Source organism: Sapajus apella, unplaced genomic scaffold (genome assembly GCF_009761245.1).
Source record: "Sapajus apella isolate SASKATOON/1434 unplaced genomic scaffold, GSC_monkey_1.0 scaffold65, whole genome shotgun sequence".
Lineage (NCBI taxonomy): Eukaryota > Metazoa > Chordata > Mammalia > Primates > Cebidae > Sapajus > Sapajus apella.
In genome coordinates, this window is record NW_022437005.1 from 3153003 (window position 1) to 3159002 (window position 6000).

Below are 6000 nucleotides of genomic sequence, written 5' to 3' on the forward strand. Positions count from 1 at the left end.
CCATTCGATTCAGTAAAAATAAAAAGAACTGTAGGAAGTTCTGAGTGGAAGCAGTTAGCAGGCAATAGTGACAACCCAGGCGAGAGGTGGTGGCTTGGGCCAGGGGTAGCAACGGGGGTGGTGAAAAGGCGTCAGCCTCTGGGTACATTCTGAATAGTCTTTTCTAACAGACTAGGTGTGTTGTGAGAAAGAAGGAGAAGTTGTGAAGAGTCAAGGGTAACTCCAAGAGTTTCGGCCTGAGCAGCAGAGAGAGGGCTTGCTATTGGCTGAGGTGAGAAGGACAGGGGTGGAACCGGCTTGGGAAGTGATCACAAGGCCATGTTTGGAAATGCCGAGTTCGATATTTCCGCCAGCGAGACATCCAGGAGATGGTGGGATATTCTGGAATCCATGGAGAAAGTGTGGGCTAGAGACATAAATTTGAAGGAACTAATAAACTTGAGCACATTACTCTTTGGATTTTATCTCCTCAACAGTAAATTGAGGTGGCGGGAGAGGATATTAAGCAAGATATTAGAATAAATGATTATCTGCAATTCTTTCCCGTGCTAACATCAGGCATTTATCTAAAAGACAATTCAGCAGCCCACACTGCTCACCTCTGGCATTCTGCCTTTGCTGGCTTCTCCACTTGTGATTCCATTTTTCAGGCTTCTATGAGGCGTCATTCAAATGAGATCCCAGATGTGACAGCAGAGCCAGCTGGTGGCCATGGATGGTGACACAGCTCTTAGGTACGCTGGACTACTGGCTATAAAGAGGGCACAGTAGGCAAAGGAAGGCACAACTGTTCTATTACCAGAGGACCTAGATACAGTAATGGCTGCAGAGGGCAGGCATAAGGCTGCCCTCTTTGCAAAAGAAGCCAGTGCTGTCCACCAGGCGGTGGCACAAATGGCATTGTCCTTTCCGACACTCAGCAGGAGGTTCTTTGCAGGATTGCTTTAGAAGTAGGATAAATATATGCCTTGCTTTGCCCAGAACAGTCTGAATTGGCATCATTTACTCCAGTGTAATTATTAACAGCAGCTTCTTTCACTCTCAGAATGATGCCAGTTTGAATGATAAATTACATGGCCGCTCATCTTATAATCTTGTCACTTCACATCTTTTTTCCAGAAAAGCCCCAACACGGTCTTTCCTTTATGACTCAGAACTTTCTGACTTTAGAACAGTTATGAATTAACTCAGCATCCATGGACCAACCCTGGAAGCACAGCAGAAGCTCTGAGTTCTCTTCTCCTTGCTGCTTCCAATTCCCAACCCACTAAAGAGCAAGGGACCCAGGCTTTGCTTCAATGGAGCGAGGGTCCATTGAAGAACCCACACAATGATTTTTGTATGTGACTCTACTTAAGAATCACTGGGGTCACTGTAGCTTTTTAGACTGTTGAACTTACCTTCTTTGCATCTAAGCCTCCTCAGAACCTTGTAGCCAATAGTGTAAATGACTCAGGTCACCTACACAGCGGGGATTTGACCACATTGCCTGATTCCACATTCATTCATATCATTGCTCATTAATAAGCTCTTTTTGGCCGGGCACAGTGGCTCATGCCTGTAATCCCAGTACTTTGGAATGCGGAGGCAGGTGGATCACCTGAGTCGGGAGTTTGAGACCAACCTGGCCAACGTGGTGAAACCCCATCCCTACTAAAAATACAAAAATTAGCCAGGTGTGTGGCAGGCATCTGTAATCTCAGCTATTTGAGAGGCCGAGGCAGGAGAATGGCTTGAACCTGAGAAGTGGAGGTTGCAGTGAGCCAAGATCACACCACTGCATTCCAGCCTCAGCGACAGAGTGAGACTTCATCTCAGAAAAAAAAAAAAAAAAAACCTCTTTTTCCATTCATACAACAAATACCAGATGCTTCCTATGCATACATGCCCTCAGGTCTAGCACAAAATATAAACATGTATAGACATCACCATGACTTGATATAGAAAGTAAGAAGACAGGAAAAAAAAAAATAAGAAGGTCCAGCTGATCAGGAAGCAATCTGATGATAAAAATCCTCCCGTCCTTCAAACCAACATTTTGTGCACTGATTATTCACTCCATAAACATTTGTCAGTGTCATTAATTGAATGCAGGCCACCTGATATCGTTTATTGTATTTAATCTTCACGGCCATACTCTGAGGTCGATACTATGATGTCAGCTTGGTAGGTGAGAAGCCCTATGCTCAGAGATGTCAGATGACTTGCTGAAGGTCACATGGTTGTGGCACAAGAATTGGAACCAAGGTCTGTATGTGTGCTTTTTGCAGATGCCATCTCCACACAAGGCATGGCTGAAACTCTCTTACCCAACTCTACTAAAGGTGAGAGTTCTTAGAACACACAGCTGAGAGCTTGGGGAAGGACCACGCCCATGTCATTTCTGGATGAAGGTAGAACTAGGACTAGGGTGAGGGGGGGGTGGGGCACTAGCCTCAGGCATAAGATTTAAGGGGCACAAAAACGTTGATTATAATGATAATTAATATTTTAATGCAGCATTTTAAAAAATAATGAATTGCAAATTTGTACCATTTGACCAACAGTTCCTCATTTCTCACAGCTCCCAACAAACTTGCAGCTATAAGATGAATAAGTTCTGGAGACCTAATATACAGCATGGTGACTATCATTAAGGATAATATATTGTGTACTTGAAACTTGCTAAAGTAGATCTTAAATATTCTCACCACACACACACACACACACACAAAACGGTAACTGTGAGGTGACGGATATGTTAATTTTCCTTAAGAATGATAATCATTTCACTGTATACATATGTATCAAAATATCATATTACACACCTCGAATGTATATCATTTTTATTTGTCAATTAAACCTCAATAAAGCTAGAAATAAAATTTTAAAAATTGGCAAACTGCAGCCCTTGGCCCAGCTGTCTGTATTTGTAAATAAGGCTTCATTACATTTCACATGCCAAGGCAAGTCACCTCCACTGGCCCCAGGTACTTGGTTTCACTTGCAGAATAAAGACTTTCTTTGCCTTTTCACCTGGAGGGCAGAGCTCTTGTCTGTAATAAAGGCCACATGCAAATAAAGGTCCTGGACAATCCCGAAGAGCAGCACCAGGAGGCAGACTGCTCTCCAATTCCTCCCCAGGCCCAGGGCCACCCTGATGTGATTTTCAGACGTGAACAGGAAACAAGCAGCCAGGGTGCAGATAAGAGGAGAAGAGGAACCCAGAGGCAGGAGGACAGCGCAAGGCGGCTCAAGTCCCGAGCCCAGAGGGATGAGTTCAGCCATTGGTGTGAACATGGAGGGATGCGATGTCATTCTCCACTCAGAAATACGACGTATGCTGTCACTGTTTTTAACGCAAATACCCTCAGCGACCTGGGCTCCACCATCCACACGCGGTGGCTCCAGCTGTGGTGCTGAGCAATTATTAATGGGGAAAGAGAGTGCTGGGGCCCCCAACAGCCATTTTTAACTGTGGACATTATTGCTCAATTTTGAGCTGCACCCGGGGACTCATAAGAGGAAGACATAATGCTTGTTTGTGGAACTTTTATAGCTAATTGACATTTTTTCAGTGCTCCCCCGACAGCTGTAGTTATTCCTGATTGGAAGGGTCATGAAAAGCATCAAGTTGTGCACCGTCTCCAGATGGGGCCGTATTTCTGATGTACGAATGAAAAAAAGGTATAAATAAAAGGCCGTCAAAATAAACACACTCAAAAGTGATAAAGAGGAGCTGCAGTGATTGGCGAAGGCATTTCTCTTTGTGCAAAAATAATGAGTGCTATTTTCATACTAACTGAGGAGGTTTTACTATCTGAAGCTGTCAGACATCCTCCTTTCCCAGGAACATTTTCCACTCTTCTACATCTGTTTTTGCTCTACAGAGAAAGGGGAATCAGGAAGCAAATTTCTCCTTCCCCAGTTAATGTGCCTCAGACACCTGGCCTCAAGTGATCCTCCTGACTCGGCTTCCCAAAGTGCTGGGATTATAGGCGTGAGCCACCATGCTCAGTCTGAAATTTTCCTTCATTCAGTCAGTTCGGCAACTCGGAGACACAAAGGGCTCATTTGTCTCCATGGTTTCAGCCCAAGTCCCAGAAAGGGCTGTCACTGGCCCAGCTGAGGTCATGTGCCATCCCTGAACCAATTACTGTAGCTGGGGTGATGTGGCGGGCCTGGGTCAGACAGGCGGTTGGGAAGGGGTGGGTGGGCTCAGCCCTACTGCATCAAGAGCGGAAAGGTAGGGAGGTGTGGCTACCCGGAGGAAAATCTGGAAGCTGCTTGTTACAAGAAGGGTCAAAGGATGCTGGGTGGGGAAAAGCAACTGATGCACGTTGCAACATTAGCTCTCAAGAGAGCACAGTTCTCTCGAATGCCTCGATGCCTGAGCATTTTAAAGCCCTGGTTCCCTAGCAAACAGACTCTGAGATGAATTAGGTGCAGGTGGATTTTTGCAGATGGCTCTTGGGACAGCATCAGGGAGAGAGGACGGGAAGGTGGATTGGGCAGAGGAAGGAGCGGGGCTGCTATGCAGTTACAACAGCAGCCTCGACTCACCCCACAAGGAGCTTCAGAGCTCAGACAGCTCTTCCAGGTTACCCTGAACTGAAGCAAGGGTTCCGCAATGACCTGTCATTGGATGTGGTCTGCCCCTTGGTAAGGGTTCTAACCTTTAGTGAGGAGGCTCTCTTCAGCCAAGGGCAATCCTTGGGGAAGGACTCAACTGAGGGCCATCACTAGGCAGCATTCCTAGCACTTAGGGAAAGGAGTGCCTCATCCTGAAGGGGAGATCTGGGAGGAGCCCCAGAATGAAGAGGGTCCAAGTGGGGGGCAGTGTAGTGAGGGAGTCAGAGTAATATTCCCAAATGTGAGGCTTCAAAGACTATTCACCCCGGTACCAGCAGCCAGTGAAGCCTGAACGTGCTGATCTCGGGAGAGGAAGTATCAGCTAGTTCCATGCCAGCTCCTGAATGTCTCACATGGGATTCTGAGAGTATCAGAGGGTGAGAATAAAGAGTCCCTGTAATTAATACTCTGTAGTTTTTTTAAAAGCCTGGGGAACTAAAATGCTGGCTATTGGGGTTTCATTTCAAGAAAATTCTATTCAGATTTGAGTTACAGAAATTACACTAAAGGAAATTACACCAAGGAAAGAGGGACATGGGCCTCACACTAAATCAGTTCAAGGACAGGAAAAAAGTGGTTGTTCAAATGGGAGCCCCCAGGGGCCAGTAAGAGTGTATTTCTTAAAGTGTGTCAGGGGGAAATCAATTCCCAAAGAGTGGGAGGAAATTAAGAGAAAGTTTCAAAACAAAAAACTGTAATCAAAGAATTAGTCTAAGGCTTCTTTTGAAAGAAGGCTTCTTTTTAAAGGAGAATCACACAGAAATCTAGAAAATGTGGTATAAAGAAGGTGGGGTATTCTGAAACAAAGAACAAAGAGATAACTCTAGTAGGAAGTGGCCGGTTCCACACAGTTTTCAGAGGGGGAGATGAGAAACAAAGTCTTCTCACCTCTTTTCCACTGCTGATCTTTTCTTACAGGAGTTATGAACCTAAGGTGCTCAGTGTAACTGCACTCAAGCTGTCCACAGTTGCCTGAAATGGAACACAAATTGTATGTGTGTCCTCCAGGAGAGAGGCTTTTGTAAATTTTGCAGAAAGCAGAAACTGGACCCCTTCCTGACACCTTACACTAAAATTAACTCCAGATGGATTAAAGACTTAAACATAAGACCTAACACCATAAAAACCCTAGAAGAAAATCTAGACAAAACCATTCAGGACATAGACATAGGCAGGGACTTCATGACTAAAACACCAAAAGCATTGGCAACAAAAACCAAAATAGACAAACGGGATCTAATTAAACTCCAGAGCTTCTGCACAGCAAAAGAAACAATCATTAGAGTGAACCAGCAACCAACAGAATGGGAAAAAATTTTTGCAATCTACCCATTTGACAAAGGGCTAATATCCAGAATCTACAAAGAACAGATTTACAAGAAAAAAAAA